Below are 27,298 nucleotides of genomic sequence, written 5' to 3'. Positions count from 1 at the left end.
ACATATAAACTTTTAGTTAACTGAACTGTTTTTGTAAGCAGCAAGGTTTGGGGTTTTCTCTTTTTTTTCTTACCTAGGACATTGGCATCCTGGTATATAAGTAATTTAAAAATTGGACGTTCATCGAATGCCAGATCCTGCCACCTTAGTCACGCTAACAGTGCCACTAGTTTCATTTCAAATTAGTACTGAGATTAAAAAGAGGATCATTCAGTTTTCCAAGAAATATAAAACTATTCTGTGTTAGTTTATATCAGTTCAATAGAGGACATCAAGTTAATCAAGGGATAATGCCAGGTGACAAAGGATAACATTTTGTAAGCCTTACTAAAAGAAATAGCAAGATGCATTGGGCAGTGTCATCTTGTGACACGGTCTCTTCTGATTTTACAAGTACAGCCTTTTAGTCAGTGCACTTTAGACCTGCAGTAAGTAACAGCCAACACAGATTAGTCAAGAGCAAATCATGTCAAACCAATTTCATTATTCCTACTATAATGTAACAGGCCCTACAGACAAAAAGGAAGCAATGTATTAGAGTTGTATATTTGGCTTTGGTAAAGTTTTTTACGTTGTTTTGCGTGTCAGCATCGCATGCAAGCTAAAGAAAATTGTTTAAATGCATGCATGATAAGATGATTGCAAAACTAATTGTAAATATACAGTCAGAGAATATTAACGGTTCACCGTCAAAACTGAAGGATTTATCAAATGAAACTCTTTATGGTTCTGTCCCAGGACAGCTGCTATTCAGTATTTGACTTAATGACCTTAAACCATGAATATCACCATTTGTTTTGCAGTTGATATCAAGCTGGGATAAACTGCAAGTACATTAGAGGACAGGAATGGAATTCAAAGGTTTTTTTAAATACTAAAGGAATGAAAAATGGGTTGAAATTTTACATGATTCTATAGCTTACAAGAAATACGTTACATGAAATACATTAAGTTTAGGCAGAAATAACTGTATAGGTATGGAGAGCAAAGAACTCTAGCTAGAAGTTATGCAGACCTTCAGGTAGAGATACAGTAAATAGCTTTGAGTCATCATTGTCATTGGAAAAAATAATGGCAAGATAATAAAACTCTGAAATAATGTGTCTGGAAAGGTTCGGAGGCACTACTGTGGAAGCGTTTAAGAATCAACTAGACAACACCTACAAATAATAATGTAGAAATGGTTGATACTTTTTTTTGAGCAGAAAGATGAACTAAGCAGCTATTTTAGGTCCTTCCCAGCTTTATGATTCCATGAAAGCTAGTTTTTATGTACTCTAGTGTGCCCGTGTGAGAGGGAGACAGAGACCATGCTGTTGTGAATATCTGTTCTGCTCTATTTGTGTGATATGGTTGACTTCATGAGAACAACTCTGTTTGACATCAGTTCAGTTCAGAGTCTTGCCCCAGAGCTGGAAAAAATGTTGACTGGAAAAAGTGTATCTATTTCTAAAAGTAACACTAATTTCATACAGAGGCAAATACCAAATAGCAAAAAGAATAAGAAAAAAGGCAGAGATTACACTGTCATCTTAAGAACTATCAACATAGAACTGCATGTAAATAAGCTCTCTTGTTACTAAAAATACAATGCAATTAATTCCATATGACCTGAATATATATGAATGTTAAAATGCATATTTCTTTTAAAGAGACTATATTAGTGAATTTATCAGATCATTTTGACTTTATAGAATTTTAGATCTTTTTATTAACATTTGGCCTTGCCAAATAAATTATAAACTATGGTTGTACCTCAGGCTTTGAGAAGATGAAGATCTGACACTTTTTTCATAACAAATTTTAAAGCTTTTAAAGCACACCTTTCTACCGTTGCTTCTTTTTCATTTGGTATGATTCACAAATATTTTCCATAAAAGTGAAAAATATGTATTTTTAGTCATTGAAATTTTTTAGTCACATTAAGTCATATTTGAATGTTCTTTCATCTAAAAAGTCATAGACCAAATCAGTTCTTAGTATCCTAATAACATTCATCTGCAACACCATTTCCCAGCCTACTGATCCAATCCTAAAAATGCGGCGAACACAGCTCCTCCAATTCATAAATTGCACTAAGCACACCAAAGAAGTGCTGTAGTGGGTTTGCATGGCAAGGTTTTGGTAGTGGGGGTGTTACAGGGGTGGCTTTTGTGAGAAGCTGCTAGAAGTTTCGCCTGCGTCCAATAGAGCCAGTGCCAACCAGCTCCAAGACAGACCCACCACTGGCCAAGTTCGAGCCCATCAGCAATGGTAGTAGCGTCTCTGTAATAACATATTTAAGAAGGGGAAAAAAAAGAAGAGAGGAGTGAATATGTGAGAGAAACAGTTATGCAGACACCCCAGTCAGTGAAGAAGGAGGGGGAGGAGGTGCTCAAAGTGCCAGAGCAGAGATTCCCCTGCAGCCTACAGAGGTTAACAGTGGAGCAGCTATCCACCTGCAGCCCATGGAGGACCCCATGCTGGAGCAGGCGGATGCATGAAGGAGGCTGTGAGGCTGTGTGTAGCCCATGCTGGAGCAGGCTCCCGACAGGACCTGTGGACCCATGGAGAGAGGAGCCCACGCTGGAGCAAGTTTGCTGGCAGGACTTGTGACACTGCGGGGGACCCAGTCTGTTCCTGAAGGACTGCACCCTGTGGAAAGGACAATACTATAGCAGTTCATGAAGAACTGCAGCCCGTGGGAAGGACTCACTTTGGAGAGGTTCATGAAGGGCTGTCTCCCATGGGAGGAACCCCATGCTGGAGCAGGGGAAGGGTGTGAGGAGTCATCCGCCTGAGGAGATAGCAGCAGCTGAGACAATTGGTGATGAACTGACCACAACCCCTGTACTCCATCCCTGTGCACTGCTGCGGGGGGAGGTGGTAGAGAATTTGGGAGTGAAGGTAAACCCGGGAAGAAAGGAGGGGTGGGGGGAAGGTGTTTTTATGATTTGGTTTTGTTTGTCATTATCATACTCTGATTTTGACTACTAATAAATTAAACTAGTTTTCCCAAGTCAAGTCTGTTTTGCCCATGTCAGTATTTGGTGAGTGATCTCCCTGTCCTTATCTCAGTCCCTGAACCTTTCGTTATATTTTCTCTCCCCACTCCAGCTGAGGAGGGGAGTGATAGAGTGGCTTTGGTGGGCACCTGGCATCCAACCAGGGTCAACCCACTATAAGTGTGAAATAATTTATAAATTTTAGAAACAGAACTGCTATTTTGGAAATTGCAATTGTATTCAACTAGTGGGGGATTGACATTTACTGCTTATACCTGTGGTTCATTTCTTGTAATGTTTTATAGTACAGGCATTATTTGTTATTTTATTTTCAACATTTTAGCAACATTAAGTTAAAATTTAGCTTTTAAATTAAGTTCACACCCTTTCTCAAAATATAGAAAGTGTAAACAATACAAGCATAACAAATGGGATTTGGTACAAGATTGAGGTACCCACATGTAAGCTACATATGAACTAACTCAATAATCTCCCTTCATGGCATTGAAAACCTAATCAATATAGTCAATGGAGTTTGGCACTGACTCGTTTAAGTTGCCTTTGCATATGGTATTTGAGATGCAGTAGCTCACACGAACTGCTTGGAAGGGCATGAGTTTCCTCGTTTTCTGTATCTATGGTATCTGTGATACTAGAGGGTATCTCAAATGTCACTAGCCATTTACATTTAGGAAAAGAAATGAAACCTTTTAATGGCTCTTATTCACTAGCTCATATAATGATATTTGCATAGAGTCAGCTATATTTCAGTATATAATCTCAAAGTGAATGCCACCAGAGGTGCTATTTTCAAAATGGAACAGGCTGCCTAGGCTTTGAGGAAACTACAGCCATATAAGTGAAGTCATATGGAGGCAATGTTACCCAGAGATATAGAATCATAGAATCATAGATTTGTTTGGGTTAGAAGGAACCTTAAAGATCATCCAGTTCCAACATGCCTGCCATGGGCAGGGGACACCTCCCACTAGACCAGGTTGCTCAAAGCCCCATCCAGTCTGGCCTTGATCGCTTCCAGGGATGGGACATCCACAGCTTCCCTGGGCAACCTCTTCCAGTGCCTCACCACCCTCACAGTAAAGAATTTCTTCCTAATATCTAATCTAAATCTCCCCTCTTTTAGTTTAAAACCATTAAACATATAGTTAGATCTTCTGTTGGTGAAACTGAAAGATGATCAGTGAATAAATCTGTGCACTGAAACCTTGTCATCACACTAAAAAACCGGTATTATGCTTCTTGACTGTTTGGAGAACTTGTCTTAAAGAAAAAAATTTAGCACAATGCACCAGATAGTTCACTCTAGTGAATCCTCCCACAAGACAGACTTGTATTTCTTCATCCTACAGAGTCTTGTAACACTGTACAACCAACAAGACCAGGCTGGATGGGGCTTTGAGCAACCTGGTCTAGTGGGAGGTGTCCATGCCCATGGCAGGGGGGTTGGAACAGGATGATCTTTAAGGTCCCTTACAACCCAAACCAATCTGTGATTCTATGTTTCTGTTTAAAACAATGCTACAAATGAAGGTTGTCTACCAGTATGGAGGTGGAGAGAAAGACAAATAGATGTTAGCAAGGAATGAAGGGACTGGTGGTCTGACTTTAGTTCCTTACTGCATGAGAGGTTGTAAGTCTGAATCCTGTGAGAGAGATGTGTCTGCTTTCTGCTTAGACTCTGGAGCCTTAAACGTAATTCTTTTGTGTTTCCACATTCCCCTTAACACCTTGCTTTGATTAGTTTAAATGTCCTGCCCAGTCTGCTATTTATCTTTGAGTACCATTCCACATTCCTGACTGGACTCATGCATTCACGAGTCCAGCTAAGTATATGTAGGTCAGATATCGAATGCAGATGGCTACATACATAAAAGTTAATGAACAAACCAAAGCAAAGCCCTGTCTGTCTTCGCTGATTTCATTGTGAACTCATGGTGGTATCTTCTGAAAAATGGCTGAAATAAGGGGTCTGTGGAGAAGAGAAAAAAAAATGTTGGGAAAAGGTGTCTGAAGGTAAATAGAAGTCTCTCTCTTTTGATACTGAGCATTCAGGTTTTACTAAACAATTGTACTTCCTCTTGATTAAGCAAGAGAGGAAAGTAGGAGTCTCTGGGCACACTTCCGGATGTACTTGTTCCACTGGCTTCTCTTGGCTCCAGGAGGTTGATTTGAGAGCACAGTGTACAAAATGCTGACCATGAATATTCATCTGACTTTATAAATCAACTTGCTTGACTATACTTACATCTTCGTTCATGTCTCGCAAGCATTTTAATAAATAAGTTTACTCAAAATAAGTTCATTGAACTTGTGAATTGTGCTTGACTGTTTCAGGAATTGTCTCAGAAGCTGAGTTCCAGACCTGTAATCTTAAATGTTTGTAGCAGAACACTGATCAAAATCTCTACCGTGTAGCTGATATATTGTAGGAAAACTTATTAAATGCCACATATTTGTCAATAAAATGGGGTCAAGAAAGTGATTGGTCAAAAGAAATATTTTACTATAAATAAGGTCAAGATGTTTTAAAATTTGCTGCTAGGTAATTTAGAGATAAAATTACTGTCTATTTGCCCATTATTTATTTACTTTCTCATTAATACAAAAAAGCCCCCCAAAAACCCCTAAAATTTTAGAGAAATAATTTGTTATGAAGTGGCAGGGCTGAGATCTGACTGTTTGTTTTTAATTTTGTTTGGTTTTTTTTTAATTTTGGGATTGAGTTTTTTTGTGTGGAAAAATCACTGTATGAGTTGCTTAAAAAGTAAACAAACAAATATTAAGAAAACAAATATTAAGGTTTAACATAATTTGATATCTACTCATTAAAATAATTTTACCACCAGTGGGATTAATTCAATGTGGAGCTATAGCAAATGTTGAATTTGGCATGATTTTTTCAAATGAATGGAGATCTACAAAACAAAATATGGGTTTTTTCTAGATTTTTTGGTTGCTCATTAAATGTAGGGAAATGTTTTTAGTCGTATTAAGCACGAAATTTTCTATTACAGCTATGTATCTTTTAAAATACTCATATGAAACAAAATTCTTCAGAAAACTTAGAATCCAAATTGATTCCTTTACTGTTTTATAACTTTATACGATATAAGGTAGTTAAGCAAACAGCTTCATCCAAATATTTTGCTTGCATAGGCAATTAAATAAAGAGCTTCATCCAAATAATTTAGCTTGCATATCAAGACTCAGCTTATTTAGTCTTTCAAAACATTGAAAGCACAAAACAGTAAGGGTGACACATTAGCTATAAATCTATGGTCCACAGTATTTTAATGAATTTCCTGTAACAGTATTTGCATTGTAATTAAAAATTATTCAAGCAAAAAGGAAAAAAAAAAAAAAAAAGAAGGGGAAAAAAGAAACAAAGCTTACCAAAGACAGAAAATTAGCCGAAACTGTTTTTTACTACATTGATAAATTGAGCATGAAGAGTTATTGTCTTAATTACTGTGTGGAAAAACAGAAATTAGCCCAGAAGACATGACTGAGTAGACACTTGTAGAGATAATGTATTTTATGTCTCCTTTAGGCTCAAGTATTCAGTTAAGTGAAAGGGGCTAAGGTTTCTACCTGTTAATAAAGACTGAAAAAATTATATTAAATTAATTATTTACATTGTTCGCAGGGTAGTGATCATATCTGGGCTTTCCCAGGGAAAGAGAGAAAGAGATTCTCAAAAAACAGAGTTACCGTGGAGACATAAAATCAAAGAAAAATTATTATTACTCAGGGGGAAGAACCCAAATCTGTGCTGTTCACTGAAACAAAACCCATATAAGAGTTTAATAGTATCTCTATATGATCAATTCTAAAGTATCAGCGAGGAAGCAGGTGTCTAATGATTTTACTCTTCGGTTTTCCTATGAAGACGAAATTTACTGGACATAACAGTGCAAAACACATAATTTCAATTTATCCCAGTCTCTCTACTAAGGGTAGTTTCTGTGCCAAAATTTGGGGGGTGGGGGTGTCTTCTGTTCTACCAGGAAAAAAAAAAAAAAGGCAAAAAAAAAGGCAAGCAGAGAACTGATTTCATCAGGTTGTAATCCAGTTTTTTTATACACAAATTTTGTATTAAGGTCCTGCAGTGTTCCCTTCACAGACCATATTAATCAAGTATAAACTGGAAAAGGTACTGGTTCAATATTCTTTTCAGCTTATGTGTAACCTAATCAGTGAATTTACAAAGTTCAGAGAATGTTTGCAATTCATTACAGCATTTCTCAGCTTATTGGAAATATGGTCTACTTTTGATGCATGTGTCTCTATGATCCTCCAGAAAGTAATCTTCCCCCCTCTACCAACTCATGTTTAAATTCAAACTCAAACCTAAACATGTATATTTTAAGCTATGAAAAACAATCTAATTACCTCTCAAGTGAGAGGGAGACAGTGTTAATTACTGCTAACTGTCAGTAATTAATTAGCTTGCAGGCATGGTTTCAGTAAACTAACAGAAACCAATAGTAACTGGAGATGTTTCTTTCTTGTCTGTAGGAGCTGAACTACTGTTTTATTGAAGAGGTTATTCTTTCTGTATATATGCTTTTTTCTGCCTTTTTTCAACTTCTTTGAGAGTCAATGACCTAAACTTTATCAGTCACATCACTGTTATATTAGTCCCATAACCCATCAGCCACTATCTGTTCCTTTGCAGATCTCTTCTTATCTGTAATCAGCATTTATTACACATGTATCTAAATTTTGTGCCTCTAAATACATAAAATAAGTTTTATTGTTTTGGCAAATTTTCATCCATGCCCATAACTATCACCAACAGAATGCCAACAGACCTGACAGAATTCCAACAAGCTTAATCTTTACCTTCCTACTGTTAAACATCTGCATGAAACTGATATGAGACTCTCTAAGGGGTTTTTTTTCACTATGTATCTTAGAAAAGCATTTAAAGGAAAACTGTGGAACAAGGTAGAAGCAAGATAAATTCGAGTTTATCCATGAGCTAAAAGCAGCATGGATAGTAGAACTTGCTTAATTTATAATATTTTCCACTGTTGCAATTCTTCTGATGTCTATTCAGCTGCCTGAATCCAGCTCCTCTGTGTCTGCAATCCTTTTTTTTTATTATTATTATTTTATTTTTAATTTAGCTTTTCTGATCCTGAGGTAGAAATCATCATTAACTGTCACCTTTGGGCATTCTTTGATCAAAGTTCAGATGGCAGAATGGGAACTGAATTGAATTTTGCAAGTGAGACCTATTTGTTTCAGACCAGAAGCAGCCACAGGGTTATTCTTAGTTAACCCAGTCATATCAGAACAGCACCTGTGAAATTGTTCAATACCGTGCGTGACACAAAACACAGGGATACAAAAGGTCATAGAGCACAGAATCCTACTGTTTCAACAAATTATGACCCTGTTTGATTGTTCAGTTTTCTGTGGTAGACAATTCATAGCATGTCATCTTCCCAGCTGTCATGATACCCTTTTTGCTTGCCTTCAAGTTACCTTAACAATATAGCGTGGATAACACTTAAGTGAATTAAAAGCTTTTTCATGTCTTCTATTCAGCATTTTGCTTTCATCCCACAGAATTTCCGTCATGTTCTCCAGAAGACACATCACTGAGATTATAAATGTCAATTTGTCAAATTGTTTATCCTATCTGTTTCTCTTCCAATCCAATTTCTTTGAGAAGAGAAAATCTGAACTTTTCTTTTTCTGTAATCTTATAGACTGATTGCTAGTCCCATAAAAAAGAATAAAGTACAGATACAGACATAGTTTTTTCCCATTCCTCTTCTACTTTCAAAAAATATTCTACCATCCCTAAGATCAAAAGCTGCTTTCTGAAAATATAGTTTTAGTTGTCCATTCAGCTATCATTACCATTTGTCTAAGCATGGGATATGCTTTTTGTCAAAGAATGACAATCCCCTTTATTACTATGCTAAAACAGACTCCGCTCTGAAATAGTTTCCTGTGAGTCAGCTTGCACTGGCTCACTTCCTAATCTGTGGCATAAAGATCTCATTACAATTAACTGATCTTGTGAATAAATTAAAAGCTTCTTCTGTAGTATACCCTAATTCTACCACCTATGGATTGCATCTGTTGCCTAAATGATCTCAAAAATAATTATGAAGAACCAAAGCTGATATTCAAACCCACAAAGTCAACAAATTTTTACAGCTACAGTGTTTGGCCCTGTTGTAACTGCCATACCAGACTCTGTTTTCAAGTTCAAACGAAGTTAACACTACTGTAAAAGCCTCTCTGTGCTAAATTACCTTTTATTCTAACAGAAGTGGGCTCAAGCAATACACAAAGCTTTATTTCACAATAGTGTCCATCAAGGAGGGGAAAAAAAAAAAAACAACACACACGCACACACACCAAAAAAAGAAAATCCTTTATTCAAACTCATTCTGGAAGTGGGTTCCTACATAAAATCTGAATATCTGAATTTTAACTTGACAGCTGCTTACGTGTGAATTGCCTCTTTGATCATCCGATCTGTTCCCTGTATTTAGAGAGCTGTCTGCTTGCACGCATAACTAAAAACAGAACTAAAGAAGGACGAGTAGAAGGCAGATTCCTTGTTTCGTTTTCTTTCCTACGCACAATGACTAAAGTGTATAACATTGCTCCAAACTTTGCATGGTTGCAGAGCTGTTACTGGAGATACTGTTTAAAGAAATACATGTCAACTGGGTGAGAGGGATTAATTTCCTGTGAAAATATGTATTCCTGATCATTATTTCATGTAAACAGGGAAGGACAGTTCAGTGATTAAAGCTGTAAGTAACTGAGGATAAGAGGCTTATATTTCTTCTTTTTACCAATCAGACATTTTTGTGATCTTCAGCTCCTCGCAGACAAGTATGTATGAGGGCTGTTTTTAAAACCCTCTTCAGTCATTTATCTGAATTTTTATATGACTAATTACCTTTAAGACTCTGTTAGACTTTTAGGGTGTCTATAGGCTTTGCAGTAGGGCAGCTAGCTCTGTAGCTGGAAAGATTATAGCCATATGAGCATGACATTCATTAGAACAGGTGCAGACAGTAACATACTATTACAGCTGGGTTATCAGCTCGTATTTTCACATGATACTGCTTGATTCTAATCATACATGTTTGCTTGAACCGAGCTTTGACATTTTGATGAAATAGCATGTAGAAATACTCCAAATATCTCAGTTTCCCACGTGTGAAGCGGTAATAGTAAAACTTCTTGAATTCAAAAGATTGTTTCAATGACAAGTAAGATAAATAGCTGTGAGAATAAATTACATTTCATGTAAAAGGAACCATATAAATATTTAAGTATATGGCCATACAGGAAATTAAGCCAGCAAAAGACAAATACAACTGTTTTGTGTATCAGTAGCCGCATAAGCATGATTCTGTTTGTGCCTGAACTTTGTCCAACTGAGACTGACTTTCAGCAAACATGCATAATGTAATAGCATCCCCTGTGTGTTTTGTGCATGCTGAAGAAACATACAATATAAGCACAATGAAAAATTTATGTCAGTAAATGATCTTTACACCAGTCTAAGTTTTAGCAGTGTAAACAAGGAATTATTAGTATTCTAATAATGATCGTATTCTAATAGCTATAATTATTAGTATGCTAATAACTGCTAAATTTATAATCCAAATTAACCTATTACAGTTAATTCCAATCAGTATCATAATTAAAATTATTATACACAGAGTTCCTGCTATCTACCACTTTTCACTGATGTTACGTTCAACCTTACAGTTCTCCAGTGGGTTCTAAGGTTGACGGTTTCCATTTTCTTTAAAAAACAAGAGGTGTTTGGACAAATCATCAGTCCAAATCATTTTCCAGGAGGAATATACTGTTGTTGTTGAGGAGGAGTAAGGAGGTGTCTTCCTCCTTATTCTTGGGCTTGTTTGGGATATTTTCATATGTTTTCTAACACTACCACCTTAATTGGTCTTTGATTCCACTTTATATCAAATCTACTCTATATGGCACATTTTCCATATCTTGCACACTTATTCTTTATTTTCTTTCTTTTTATAAAAACAGCTATACACAGCTGTCAAGGTTGTACTCCAGAGGTGGCCACTAATTGACCACTACTGTAGTGTTTGTAGCCCTGGGTCTCTGGTACCATCCTGTGCCTCTGCTTTCAAGGCCTTTGCCATCCTCCTGTCCCTGTACTCTTCTATGCTGCATTTAAATTACAGGTTGTTAGTCCAGACAAAAAATTGGTAATTCCTAGTTCTGAGGTTTTGTGGGGTTAAAACCAGCCTGTGGCCTTTTGCTAGCAATGATAAGATGTAAACCTCAAGAGATACAGGGCTGCAATAAACACAGTGTAGCATAAAGGACACTTAACCTCGTCAGACTGAATTTAGATCATGGTACTTTAAAAGACATACTTTAACTCAAAACATTGATACATTAGGTATAGACATCATCCTAAAACTATTGCCGTGTTTAAAATTATGTCAATTCTAAATTCTCTGGTGAGATCAGTGGCAGAACTATGCTGAAATCAAGGGAATCTGTGCTGCCATACACCCCACTCGGAGTAAAATACCTCTTTGTTATTAAGGATCAGGACGAGTCCACTGCACTCTTGAAGTACCACTCCAGGGCCAGAAAGCACTGCTATGGCCTGAATCTCAGAATGGAAGAATGCTCATCTCTATGTCTCTTGCTACCTTTCTGTAGATGGATGATTTTCTGACCATAATAATGGCTATACCTTTTATAAAAAGGCTTTGTGATTCTTTCTGGTTCTATTTATGCTTTTATGGCTGTCTCTACCTTGCCTCTTTCAAATGTTCTTACAGAATTCATTTGGATGTTCATATCAGTGTGTCCATTTTTAATACAATTTCAACACATAACATTTGATTCTGTGGCCTGCTATATATATGTGGTCTTACGTAAAGTCCACAAAACATTTTTTTTTTTAATACTGAATGCAGTATGCCGTAGTACCTTGTATTCTTAATTTAAATAGAAGTACTGGAAATAAGTCTAGACACCATTAGCTAATGATTTTTAGAGTAGATGGCATAAGTTACACCTCAATCCAATTTTACTTGCAATTTGTTACTCTACAGACAGAATTAGAGATGTTCACTCATTTTATGTTGTAATATTCATTTCCGTTTGACCTATAATGAGCAAATGCTTTTTTTGAACACAGCAAGTTAAAGAGATGGACAGACACCTTTTATTAGTACAGATTTTTCTCTTTTGAGTCTTTACATAAATTTTGGTAAACAAAATAATTTGCCTTTTTTACAGCAATTATCTTCTGTCATTTTGTAAATGACTTGAGAGAGGTTAATTCTTGTACAGCAAAGCTAACACTTTTTAAAGCAGAAAAAGATGTTATCAAAGAGCCCTGAGCTCAGTTCCTAACAAAAGTAGCTATTGAAACTGGCTTTATTTTTTAGGAAAAAAAAATAATCCAGAGGACATCATGGCTGCGTGGTTATCTATTTTTTCTCCAGCAGAAAAAGCCTGTGTTTGCTGACATCCAGTAACTGAAGTACTTTCTGTTATGCTGGCATTTTCTTACAAAGTATTTCATGATTTTTCCTAGGATATCATAAAAAAGATGATGTTTTACAGGTGTACCCATGGTATTTTTCATTTTCTGAACCTCAGTTATACTACAGAAATTGTCAAGTACAGAAGTATGTGTTCTATTTAGTACTAACTGTTCTAACAGTATTAATTGGCACAGCAGTGACATAAAACAGCAGAGGGTGGGTATCTCCTTGCTTACTAGTACTCTGAAATTCCTTTTTAAATTAATGATTGACAATCAAAGCCTAAGGCTAATATATATACATATAGTGTGTGTATATATATATATAGTGTGTGTGTATATATCTTACAAACGTTCAATTCCAACATGTCCCTAAATAAAAAAATCTGGGATGATCTTGATGTGAAATTCAGCTGTGTGACTAAGTAGTGACTTCACCTGTCAGCTCCAGAAGTGATTATACTCTTTGAGACAGTTTTACCACAGTATTTACAAGCTAGTTTGCAATCCAATGCCAAGTTGAAAGAGAAAAATGAGGAAGGAGGTACATAATCTTCCAAATCAGTTCACAGAAGGATAATTGTGCTATTCGTGTCCACAGGCATTTATGACAATAATAATCCTCTTCTTGAAGGGCTCAAAGCTTCAGTCAGAGGCAGTTCTTTCCATTTCTTTCCCCCTTAAGTTTAATTCTTTCACCATTTCTATAACTATTTAGTTTTGGCTGAAGTATGTCTTATCAGCATGCAATATGTAGTGCCAGTTCTTACATTTGTTTTCCTGTCTCAAATTATGTTATCCTCATTGCTTTTGTAGTCCATTCTAGTTAAGAGACTGGCTTAAGCAACAGAGAAATATCCATGAATAAAGATCTTTTTGCTGGGCTGAGCCCTTTGAATCTTTTCCATCTGCTGTTGTAGATTTGCTTCTGTCACCAGCCTAAGTGCCTCAGGATAACGGAGGAGAAAGGACTTAGCTAGAAAACTTCACACGCTAAAGTTAGTCCTCATGATGCTTTTATCGCTTCAATGACGACTTTCAAGTCAGGAGATAAGGGCCATGTGAGTAAGAAATACAAACAGATAGGAAGGTGAGTATGCAGAGACACTGAATATTTTCAGAGCATTTTAGAGCCATCTTTAATGAAGACTCAATATGGATTAAAATCACTCATAGGGCAAATCTTCTGGGTGCAAGAGAGCTCTCCCAAGTATGAAATTTGTTCCTGGCCTGCCATTGCAATCTGTTCTCTTGCATGGCAAATAGAGTTATCAGATCTGGGCCAAATGCTGCAACACCCAACTGTCAAGTGTCACACAGCTTTTGTTCAGGAAAAAACATCACTTTCTGCGCTTCCCTCTGTAAAAAGTCCAAATGGATTTTAAGACTGGACCCATTGTTACTAATACTGTTATTATGGTATTTCTAGGAAATTTTTATGAAGGACAAAAGAAAGAGATACCAAAATGTATTCCTTTTGATTACAGGGGATCTTTTTTTTGTTGTTTTAGAAAGACGTGACAAGCAAAACGTAATTATCTTTTACAAGATATTAACAACCCAAATAAATCTGTAATGCTGAAACTGATGGCCCCATTTTGTAAGCTTATTACATGACATTTCCTAGTTAACATTTTTAGTATATCTAGGAAATGTTCATCCTGCTCTTCAATACAGTGACTAGGCAAATAAAATAACTTAGAGAAAGCTATGGCTTCTGTACAATTCAAATAAATATGTCTTCTCTGAGACTATTAAAAAGAACCTTTCCTTTTTTACCTTGCAGCTTTTGACATCATGTAGGATTGACTTTGCACAGGTACTGTGGAAGTGCAGGGCATAAAAAATCATTACTTTCAGCAAGAGAAAGAATGGCATCATCCCATTTATGATTTGTACACTTGTACTTTCATGCAAGGGATCCAGGTTAGTCACCCAACACAGCTTAAAATGGCACTTGATAAAAGGTTAGTCACACAACTTTGAATTGGTAAAAGTGACTAGTAAGAATGTATTTACGGTAACCTCTAAACATCATTTGAATATCCATGACTGAAGGATGACTTAACCTAAATAGTAGCAAATATTATATTAAAAAAGCTTCCTACTTGAAACACTTTAGGCAAACAAAGAATATCACAGTTTCCATAGAGAGCCTTAAATATCCTAAGTTTCTCCAACAGAAGACCTCTAGAAACTTAATTTTGTTATGGACATGCTTTTAATGATCCTGATCTCCCTGAAGCCAGGGAGATATACTTCGATATACTTTCACAGTGACTTACAAAGATCAAAGTGAGTATCAGTTGCTCAGATCCATTTTGATATTAACCATAAAAGAATATTCTTTTTTTATCCACTTAGCTAACCATGATGATATAATTACATATATAACAATTTAATTCAACAAGCAACAAGAGCAAGACATTTATTAGTGACTCAATTTCTGTTCCTTCTGAGTGGACCTCTAGATGTAATGTTGAATTGCAATTTACCATTTAATAATATTGCTATTAACAGAATAAAAAATAATGTTACAATTCCTTTTACATTGTTAATTGTTCCTGATCCATACCAACTGAAGATTTGCATTTTTTCAATTAGAATGTCATATAAATAAATGATTTATATACAGAGTTTTTCCTTGTTGTTTTGCACTGAAGCATTCAAAATAATTGGATAATCTCTATTTCAAATTACTAATTAGACTGACAAGAAGATGAAATTAATTTTCAGTCTATCAGGAAAAAAATTTGCTCTTGGGGGAAACAACTATTAATCATTTGTAATAGCAGGTCTTCTTTATCAAACTTGAAGAATAAATAACACCGCAGAAAAGTGTAGCTCTCCAGTATTTTAATAGATACAACAGAAGTCCCCTGTCTCAGCAATTTTATGAGTATAAAAATGGATTAGGCAAACTATGTTAGATGTATTCTTCAGCTAAGTGAGCTTCCTTATCGGTTTATGAAAAGCTTATGTATTCAAGACCAGCACTTATTTTGATGGGTTAAACTTAGCTTTAAGATCCTTTCCAGCTTACAGGTCCAAAACAGATAGGCAAACAAGAATTGGGACAATAACATCTTGTGAAATCAACAAATACGGTATTTGCAAGCATTTTTCTTGAACAATATCCTGGTTTCTTTAGCTATTTGCACCAATGTAACTATCTTTAGTGTTCATTTTTTAGAGTTATACATGGGAAAATAACGAAAAACAGATAAGGATAAGACAGATAAGACTGAATTTGATATAAGGAAGCCTAAATTACGCTTTCTGAAAACTGCAGAATATATTCCCAGATACAATTAGGTCACAGGATCCCAGTATGTGCTTCTATTCCTATTCTGAAGGAAAAAAAAAATCTTACAAGCAGAATGTGAATGTAAAATAAATGGTTTGCACAGAAATAAATATAATTTTCATTGATTTTAGAAAATTATTATGTAGATTAGTTTCTTGTTGTCTTGCACTATCAGGAACATTGTAATTATGCTTTCATTACCAAAATATCATTTCCTTTGCTAGTCCTTTCAAGTCTTTAATTTTGTTGTTTTTAATATCCACTCACAGGAAAAGTTGCTGAATCTATCCTCTTCCTGTTTTCATGAGAACACATATTCTGGGAAATCTGCACTCAGGTTGTAAATTGTTCAAATAGTCCAAATGTTTTGTTTCAACATGGATTGAGAAGGACATAGAAAGTTCATCAGGTTTTATTTCAAGGCAAGAGCAGCTATTTCCAGCAGTTGGTTTACAAGGGCAGTGTGTCACCAGCCTTTCAACATGAAACACATTTGTATTCCTCTCCTTTCCAGGTTCGTCCTCCTGCATCTTTCTCTCCGACCTCTCCCTGAAAATCCTATCTAATTAATAAGGGAATTTGGGAAGGAGTGCAGCTTATAGACCACTACACTCTGACTACCTTAGAAAGAGGGAATTCCAGAGAATATTGATATAGGTCTTCCTATATCTTGTGCCTTCCAGAAATACAGCAAAATATTGTCATGTGGTTCCCAGAGTACTGAAGGAATAGGGATTTGAAAGCGAGAGCATGGCTGTGTTTCACTTCTTCAGAGCTGTTTGAGGGGATGACGCAGGAAGGAGATATAAGCCAACACAAATGACGTCATTGAGACTTACGCGGAGAATAAGCAGCTTGGCAGAATGGCTTTGAGGCACTGTGGTTGGATATGATTAGTGCAAAGGGAAGTAAAACCATTGAGAGAAGCTGACTGAAGGTGCGTTACTGAGAAGAACTCAGGTATTTTAGCAAGAAACACCTAACATTCTGATGGACTGTAAGGAAATGCAGTGGGATTGGCTGATGGAGGATAGGCTTACCTCATTTACTGAGAGTTTATGTCTCATACTGTCATCAGAAAGGTTGGATATTCTTATATGACACTTTTCTTGGTTTTCTTTTATACCATAGTTACACTATGACTTTGCAATCAAGTCTGTTAAATTTAACCTGTTTCCTGTAAACTTGGCTCAGCTTTTAAAAAAGACATATTTATTCAATATGTACTATTTTTAAAATACTTATTTTTATTATAGTCAAAGTCTCACAGCATCCCTAACAAAAGTTTATTGTTGTCACTTCAAAAATACATAGCAAGAAACTAGTCCCATGCCACAGACCTTGCAATCACAATGTGGTGCATGCAATATCAATGACATAGGGAAATACAGTCAGTTTGGAGACAGTCTTATTTTTTTTTTGTTAGTTGGCAGAAATTTTTATATAGAATTCTTCTTCTATTCAGCAAAAGAATATAGAATATTAGTACACATAAATAGCCAGGCACATTCTGAAATTCTTCGTCCGATTTCTATATATAGTGACTATTCAGTTTTAGAAAAGGTCAGTTATCTCTTCTAGCTCTTCCTAATTGTTTCAAGTTTTATAATGCATACATAAAATGAAAACCAGGTTTACTACTGTTTTTTTTTTTTTCCACATCTTTGTAAGATAAAGTCATGCTTAAAGATGTGGTAAATTTCTTTTAATTACTTTTTCCTATTTCTGAAAGAGCTTATTTAAACAGCTATACTTTTTCCAGTCTCTACCTAAGTGCAGTCTTCAGATAAGTCACGAGATAAATCCACAATGTTTGGGAGAGATAGTTTGGGCATCTACTTTATTCATATATATATTTCTTAACAAAACAGCTACATTTAAAAAATCAGTTCTATTTTAAAATAGTCCAGTGGGCTGAGAGCTCCTCTTTTTTTCAACACACAAGTGGGAACATTGCAAGGATCAGTTCAGTATATAAAACAGGAACTAGCTCTTCAAGTGAAGCTTTGTTAATGAAAGGTATTTGATTTTTTTTCCCTTTATGATACATATAGTATCAGTATTTTGGAGTAATTTTAGTAGTTGGTGGTATGATCTTCCCATGGGCATTTAAGGACTTATGAGTAAGCTTGTTACATGCCTATAACAAAGTAGGACAAGAAAAGGAGTCAGTAGAGAATTTAAGTGAAAAAGGAAATCTAAGTAAGTCGGTGAGGATTTAAAGAAACAATAAAGTTTTGGGTTTTTTTTTTTTTCTGGACAAGAGAAAGGCAGTAAAAAGAGAAATGCCTTGATGCCTTAGCTAACCATTTCGGTTTATTATTTGTGTTTATGTTAGGTTAGCAATCTCATATTGCCTTAGACAAAGACGCTATAGGATTTCTGATTGAGCAATTTTGTCAAGGGGTCCATGAACAGCATAGAAGCAGAGCCTGAGGAGTCAGTGTGCCACCACTAGACAGAAATTTCCCAGAATCTCAACTGGACTATGGAACTAAATTATGCTCCCCTTTGAGTCAGAGAGACTCATTAAGCAGAGTGCTGTGGGCAATTGACTCAAAGGGCATGAAACTGCTGAGGAGATCACATTATTAGGCTTATAGCCAGGTAAAGGCATAACTTGTGAGGAGCTCATGCTGGAGCAAGTTTGCTGGCAGGACTTGTGACACTGTGGGGAACCCATGCTGGAGCAGTCTGTTCCTGAAGGACTGCACCCTGTGGAAAAGATCCAGGCTGGAGCAGTTCGTGAAGAACTGCAGCCCGTGGGAAGGACTCACATTGTAGAGGTTCATGAAGGACTCTCTCCCGTGGGAGGGACCCCTTTCTGGAGCTGTGGAAGAATGTGAGGAATCTCTCCCTTAGGATAAAGGAGCAGCAGAGACAATGTGTGATGAACTGACCACAAGCCCCCATTCCCTGTCCCCCTGCACCACTAGGGGAAAGAGTTAGAGAATTTGGGAGTAAAATTAAGTTCAGGAAGAAGGGAGGGGTAAGGGGAAGGTTTTTGTAAGATTCGGTTTTATTTCTCATTATCCTAGTCTGATTTTGATTGATAATAAATTAAATTTATTTCCCCAAGTCGAGTCTGTTTTGCCCATGATAGTAATTGGTGAGTGATCTCCCTGTCCTTATCCCGACTCATGAGACTTTCATTATGTCTCTTCTCCCCTGTCCAGCTGAGAAGGTGAGTGGCAGAGTGGCTTTGGTGGGCACCTGGCATCCAGCCAGGGTCAACCCACCCACAAATATAGTGAAAGCAGCACAATTCTTTTTTTCTGCACTCTGCTTTCCTACGAAAAAATAGCTTGCGTTTCATTCTTACCTCTTTCTTACACCATATCCTCGAACATTAGAACATCTTGCCTGCAACATCAAAGGTAATAAGCATCTCCTCCTGCATTTCCTCATGAAAGACACTGCTTTCAAAGTTCTAGATAAGTTAATGAGGGTATTTGTTCCAGTACTTCGTATGCTGTATGCCTATATCACTGATAGCAATTAAAATTTAAATTTGTTCAATTAATTTGAGATAATATCTCATATAGGTTCTTAATAATTAGGCTTAACTTTATAAGATAATAGAAACTTTTTCTGTGTTTCATGACAGCAGTGGATTAAGTGTTTTCAGTCAAGGGTACTCAACTGTGAAACAGCTTAGAGAAGAGAAAACATTAAGGCAAAGGATGTCTTGTCTTCAAAACATGCCGCAGAGTCCATTTTCCATACCTTTTTCATTTTCATTAAAGGCAATGGACTTCACCATTGTGTATAATTGTAACAGAGGAATTTTTACACCAATATGGATATAACATTTTCTTGTTTGGTGCCCCGTCTCTGATATGGGCCATACCAGGCATGCTATAGAAAACAGCAAATGCTTCGTAGCATACACCTGCTGAATAATTTAAGTTATAGCAAACACTTCTTAGCTTCCGCAAATAAAATTAATCAGAAAAATATAGCAATCAGTCAAAATGTAAACATTTATCCCTCTGGATACTATGTAGCATTTTAATGGAACATTTCCTTAGAGGATGACTTCAAATTCTGTCTTGTTTTCCATCCAGTCACTCAAAGAAATGGTTGACAATGAAACTGAGTAGCTGTGTGACAAGCTGCTGAAGTGTTTCAGAGCCAGAAATTTCAGTATTCCTTACCTTTTTTACAGAAGAATTAGAAATTCTTGAATTTTATTCCTAACTGTGGGGGATGGGGGTGTGTGGGAAGTTCTACAAAACTTAACTGCTTTATTACAAACAAGTCTGTCCAAAAGTATGAGAGTTTATCTATTTCCTCTTATAATACAACAGAGTAAGCTCTGTGATTATCTATATAAATGTTCAATTAGCCTTAATGATATTTTATGGTGATTAGATTCACAGGCTGAACAGTATTATTGTTAGTGATACTCATGGGGAAAAAATAAGAAGAAAAGCAATTCTAACTTTGTATGCACAGTGAAGGACTCTGAACTAGCTTGTACTACAGAGGAAAGAGATCTCAGAGTTATAATACATTATTCTATGAAAACAGAGTAATCATCTTAATGTTCAGAAGCAGTCAAACAAGCAAATTGAGTATTAGGATTTATTAGGAAAGGAATGGAGAACTAATCAGAAAACAATGTTGTGGCACTGTAGAACACACAGTGTTCCTGGAACATGAATTTGTGTTTATTTGTGTTTCCCTGATTAAAAAGAAAAAACAAAAACAAAACAAAAAGCCCTTGTAAAGTTATAGAAAAAGGCAACAGGATGACAAAAAAAAAAGAGTTTCCATATAAGTAATGATTAAAATCACTACATTTTTGTCATGTTACGAAACAGTTAAATAATTTTTAATATGATAAAGATCTATCAAACCACAAATGTCCTGGAAAAGTTAAAAGAGATTTTTTTTTTTTTTGCAGTGTCTTATAATTTAAGAAACAAGAGGCAGCAGATGAAATTATCACATATAAATCTGAAAAAGACTTCTCCACATAAAGCACAGTTAAGTGATGGAACTCACTGCAATAAAGTATTGTGCATGAAAAATTTTATATGAGTTCAAAAGCAATTACGAACATTAATAGAAGAAGAGGTACCAAGAGTTATTAAACACATGGAGCTCAGCAACTCATATCACTATCTCATACACACCAATCAGTAGAGTTCAGGAAAGTGTAACACAAAACTATTTCAAAACACTTACCTTGTTCTTATATTCTTTCTAAAATGTTATTACTGGTCATTCTTGGTGATAGAACAGTCTGATTAACAGACGATGAGAAAGAGGACGAGGAGAAAGCAATTTTTAAAATATTATATAATAATGATATTTAATTCATTCTTTTATTATAAATTATTATAAAATAATAGTGACAATATTATTGATGATGATGCTAAACTGGGAGGTTCTATTGACTTTCTCAAGGGACGAGAGGCCCTGCAGAAGGATGTTATACTGGAGCATTAGGCAATATTCAATAGCATGAAATTTAAAAAGACTAAATGCTGGATTCTGCACCTGGGAGACAGTGACACCAGGCACAAGTATAAATTGGGAGAGGAGTGGATGGAGAACAGCCCTGCAGAAAGGGATGTCGGCATGCTAGTCAACAACAGGCTCAATGAGGGTCAGCAGTGTGCCCTGGCAGCCAAGAGGGCAAACCACATCCTGGGATGCATCAAACACAGTATCACCAGTTGGTCAAAAGAGGTGATTAGCCTGCTGTATTCAGCGTATTCACCTTAAGTACTGTGTGCAGTTAGGTCCTGCAATTTAAGAAGGATGTGAAGGTACTCGAACGCAACAAATAAAGCTGGGGAAGAGGCTGGAAGGCATGTCCTATTAGGAATGGCTAAGGACTTGGATTTGTCTAGCTTGGAGAAAAGAAGGATGAGGGATGACCTTATTGTTCTTTACAACTTCCTGAGGAGTGGAGAGGGAGGTGCTGATCTCTTCTCCCTGGTATCCAGTGACAGAATGTGTGGGAATGGTTCAAATATGTGCCAGGGGAGGTTTAGGCTGGACATCAGGAAGCATTTCTTTACTAAGAGGGTGGTCAAACACTGCAACAGGCTTCCTAGAGAGGTGGTCAATGCCCCATGCCTGTCAGTGTTTAGGAGGCATTTGGACAATGCCCTTAACAATATGCTTTAACTTTTGGTCAGTGCTGAACTGGTCAGGCAGTTCTACTAGATGATCGTTGTAGGTTCCTTTCAACTATAACTAAACTATTCTGTTCTATTCTATTCTATTCTATTCCGTTCCGTTCCGTTCCGTTACGTTCCGTTACGTTACATTACGTTCTATTCAACTTTGATCACACAGCTGCAAAAACTGTGGTCATACTTCAACCATGCATTCTCCTACATACACCTACGTCAAATTATTATCAGAGTTAGAAAAAGTATATTCATCTTCCTAAATAGTATCTAGAAGATTATTCATTTTAAGTTCTTCCACATTCTTGTCTCCCTCAGAAAGGCAGGTACCAATGATTGCACACATGGGATTTTAGGAAACAGAGACAGGTCCAAGTAATCCACTTATCTCCTCTACCTTCCCATTAGTCCTGTGCTCAGCTGTCGAGTGACAAGAAGGTCCATACTTGTGTCTGGGTCCTGAATGTGGTGTTGCCTTTCTTTTGCAGCATAAAGGGGTGAGGCTTTGCTTTAAAGAACAATACATGGCAAGGGACTGAGGGAAAGGTGGAGTCAAAAAAGCCAGGTCAAATGGTGCTGGGAAAACCTTGTAAAATGCCAGTGGCTGATGCTAAGATAAAATATCTGTGTGCCCCCCTATATCACTTTTCGTCCATCCAATATGTCCTCCTTCAGACAATCTTTGCAAACTTGCGTGGCATGAGGAGGAGGCATTGCAATCCTTTAAACTCTTTCCTTGCCCTATTTCTACAGGGCTTACAGAGAGTATTGCTCTTTCTTTTTCTTTCTTTCTTTCTTTCTTTCTTTCTTTCTTTCTTTCTTTCTTTCTTTCTTTCTTTCTTTCTTTCTTTCTTTCTTTCTTTCTTTCTTTCTTTCTTTCTTTCTTTCTTTCTTTCTTTCTTTCTTTTTCTTTCATTCTCTTTCTTTCTTTTTCTTTTGCTTTCTTTTGCTTTCTTTCTTTCTTTTTCTTTCTCGTTCTTTCTTTCTTTCTTTCTTTCTTTCTTTCTTTCTTTCTTTCTTTCTTTCTTTCTTTTTCTTTCTTTCTTTCTTTCTTTCTTTCTTTCTTTCTTTCTTTCTTTTGCTTTCTTTCTTTTTCTTTTTCTTTTTCTTTCTTTCTTTCTTTCTTTCTTTCTTTCTTTCTTTCTTTCTTTCTTTTGCTTTCTTTTGCTTTCTTTCTTTCTTTTTCTTTCTCTTTCTTTCTTTCTTTCTTTCTTTCTTTCTTTCTTTCTTTCTTTCTTTCTTTCTTTCTTTCTTTCTTTCTTTCTTTCTTTCTTTTCTTTCTTCCTTCCTTCTCTCCTTCCCTCCTTCCTTCCTTCCTTCCTTCCTTCCTTCCTTCCTTCCTTCCTTCCTTCCTTCCTTCCTTCCTTCCTTCCTTCCTTTCCTTCTTCTCCTTACAGAAAATGTCAAGGCAAGCCCACATAACACCTTGGGTTTCATTTTGTAGCTGCTTCTTACTTTGCTGCCTATAGTCAGAGCAAAGAGACAACAGGTCTAGATCGAGCAGGCAGAAAGTTTGTTCTTTCCGTCAATTGTCTAAAGCATCCCAGGAAGAGTGGGAAGTGGGCAGGAACTCCCTGGGTTGCACTATTCCGGTCTGCTCTGCTTCTTGGATTTTCCCCTTCCCCATCTTTGAGACACTGGGGTTCTGCAGACAGCTGCTCACTCAGGAAGGCAGCTATGCAGCTGCTGTTTCTATTGCAGCCAGCAAAGGAAAACTCTCTAGTTTTCCATAAGAATGCCAGTCACCACCTTCTACCCAGGTGTTATGTGCAGAAGAATAAAGTTGGTGTTAAAAAGTTTTGCAGAAACTCCATCTCTGGACTCTGCTGCCAAGGTGCATCCTCTTTTGCCCAGTCCCATAACAAGAGAGAGCTTTTCCACTTGGACGACTGATTTGGTCAGAGAAAACAAGCCCTCAAGACAATGGCACAAGGAGACCTGCAGAGAGAGTGGGACCAACTGTGGATGGCACCGCTACAGGCACAAAGCATCCAGAGAAACATCCATAAGTACTCGTGACCAAAACCAGCCTGGTAAAGCTGCTGGAAAGCAGTTTGGCACAAAAGGATCTGAGGGTCCTGATGGACACCAAGTTGACTAGGAGACAACATGCCCTTGCCACAAAGGTGGCGAGTGGTACCCTGGGCTGCACTAGGCAAAGCATTGCCAGCAGCTGGAGTGTTGTGACCCTTCCCCTCTGCTCAGTGCTGTGCCCAGGTCTGGGGTCCTCAGTAAGAAACTGCCATGGATGTACTGGGGAAAGCTGCCAGTGCCCTTCCCCCATGCCATACACACCCAACACAACCATTGAGGTCAGAATGGGATGCTGCATTGTCCTGGCACTGGCCTGGCAAAAGCCCCCAGTGCTTGCAGGGACGGTGCTGTGTCAGCACAGATCGGCACTGAAGAAAGTCAAGCTCTTGCTGAGCAGCATGGCCAGGCACCAGGACCCCCATTTGCAGCCTTGCTTGGGCCTGATGGGCAGTAGCTTGGAGGATTTTTTTATTATAATAGTTTTTTGGTTTTAAATACAGTTGAAACAGATGAATGTTGGTGCATAGTAGAAGAAACATAGGCCAGAATACATCAAGCCCATTAAACCACAGCTGTCCTGCAGTTACACTATCATTATTTTAGCATGTTTCCAATGTTTATTACTATCCATTATTATAAAATTATAATTTAAGAAAATGTAAGAAAGTAAACTGATGTGGTCACCAAACACAATTAGCTATTAAATAGGTAATAATAATCTTCTCATTCATAATATTTAAGAAGCATAAAATATAAAAAATGAACTCTAGTAATATCAAGGTCTTACTCAATTGTGACATCATATGTTTCTTTATGTTCCAAAAAAGTGACAGACCTCTTAGTTTAATGTCAGTACCTGGAAAAGTTGTGGAGAAGACAATCCTGGGTGCTGTCAAAAGGCATTTAAAGGACAATGCAATCATCAGGCACAGTCAACATAGGTTCATGAAGGGAAAGTCCTGTTGAATTAATTTAATATCCTTTTACAGTACGGTCACCTGCCTAGTGGATGACAGGAAGGCAGATGATGTTGTTGTTCTGGATTTTAGTAGGGCTTTTGATACTGTCCCTCTTAGAATCCCTCTGGACAAGTTGTCCAGCTGTGAAATGAGCAGGTTCATGGTGCGCTAGGTGAAGAGCTGGCTGAAAGGCAGAGCTCAAAGGGATGTAGTGAATGGGGCTACATCTGTCTGACGACCAGTCACCGGTGGTGTTCCTCAGGGCTCAGTGCTCTGTTCAACATTTTAATCAATTAATTTGTAGAGAAGGAGAATGAGGGATGACCTCATTCCACATCTTCCTGAGAAGGGGAAATGAAGAGGGAGGTGCTGAGATCTTCTCTCTGGTATCCAGTGATGAGACGGGTGGGAATGTCTCAAATTTGTGTCAGGGGAGTTTCAGATTAGATTTTAGGAAAAATTTCATTATGACACAGTAATGGTCTGCTTTAACCCTTGTGAAGCTTGAACGTGACAAGATACAAAAAATCCAGATGGCTTGACAGAGTGTGCCAGAGTTTTTAAGATCACAGTGGATATTTTATAGAGATGGTTGAAGACAGCAGCAGAATATACCTTAGGAAGGGTGAATGTTGGGAAAAGTGAAAGAGAAGTAATAAGGCATCTTAAATGATTTGGCATGTGTCATGCATTCATCCTTATGAAAAGCAAACATCTTCACCTGTCCTTATAAATTCCTGCTTCCCAGGTGGCTGCATGAGCCAAATGGTTGATTGAAAAGTAAAAGTAAGAATGGGGGGAATTAAGATCAAAAATTATATGATTAAAGGAAAGATAAGGTTACAATAAGATTTCTATGTCTGAGAAGGTCATTGAAAAACAGTAATCCATGGATGTTAGGAAACAGATTTTGAAAAGCCTTAGGAACTACAACTAAATTTGCAGATAAAATCTCTTTTTCTTCTAAAGTTTCTCAGTCATAAGTTTAAAAAGATAAAGTCCCTGACATACTACAGAGAAATTATATTCCTCCAAAAATACTTTTGCTTGCTTTTAAATTTTGATGACATTATGCACATCCCTGGAATGAAGAATACAGATGAATACAAGTAGCTTTAGAAGCTTATATTGAAAGTCTGGGGACTTACTTATTGATTTATATAAAATAATAATGAAGTATCTTGCAAAAATTGTCTTCAGATAAAAAAAATATAGTGGACGATTACAGCTTTTAAAGAGACTGTTCTCCCTCACCTCAGAGGTTTACCTTCTGTTCTTTCTAGCTCCTCACAATTGTCAAGATTTTCAAGCCAAAGTCCATACTTTTTTTTTTTACATATTCACACCTGTTATAATTTGTCCAATTTTGACTTAAGAACAGAGGAGTAACGTAACAGCAACTGTACCTCAGGTCAATTCAAGTCAAAAGCATCTGTTTCTGAAAGAGTGAAAAAACAAGAAGAAAAAAATCCAGCCGAGTAAAACAGACAACAGATGATCTGTCCAGACAGGTTGCCCATGGAGATGTATGTTTGGTGTTGGACATTGGAGAGAAGGAGCAGAAAATGTGACAGATCCCCAGCCAAAGCATTCATAAGCAGTACCCAGGCACTGCGAGGAAACTCACATGCCAACCTTCTGCTTTCTGCTACTGACGGATGATACTAGACCCTCTGAGCTGAGCAGCTGCAGAGATAAAAGCCCAGTCCCAAAACAAGTCTATGCAATTTAATTCCACAAGACAAACCTGGGGCTGACCTTGCCTACTCCATGCCAGAGTTTGTCCCTTCAGCCTTGAGTCTCACTGTGTGTTGCAGACAACATTTGCGTTCAGAGCTAACTCACTCCAGGAGACACACGGACTGAGGGTAACCCAGAATCAGAATTTTAACCCCCAGTTATGGTGATTCAGACCACTGAAAGATTGTTGAATCACTCTAAAGCTGTAAAGTCTAACACAGAACGTGTTTTTTCTAGGGTTAAGACAGTGAAAAATACGAGATCAGACACTAGGATTAAAAATTAGAAAAGAAACCATGAAAATACTAATCTGAAGTTTATCACAAGTACTTATTAATGGTACCTGCAGCAGTCTCTGTGATTGATGCAAATTAATTGAGGAGAATTCTCAAAAAAACTACTTGGCTTATATACAGGAAGTTTTGCCTCTGATGTTTTACAGACTCTCATGCACATAGCATAAAACCTAAAAAAAGTGGTTTTGTATTTTTTTAACTATTAAGCCTATTACTGAACATAATTGACATGCAATGGCATGAGTTTTCAAGTGATTGCTTCAATGCATAAGT

The sequence above is a fragment of the Rissa tridactyla genome, chromosome 1, assembly GCF_028500815.1.
Source record: "Rissa tridactyla isolate bRisTri1 chromosome 1, bRisTri1.patW.cur.20221130, whole genome shotgun sequence".
NCBI lineage: Eukaryota > Metazoa > Chordata > Aves > Charadriiformes > Laridae > Rissa > Rissa tridactyla.
The sequence above is the reverse complement of the archived record's forward strand: the minus strand, read 5'-3'. Positions refer to the sequence as shown.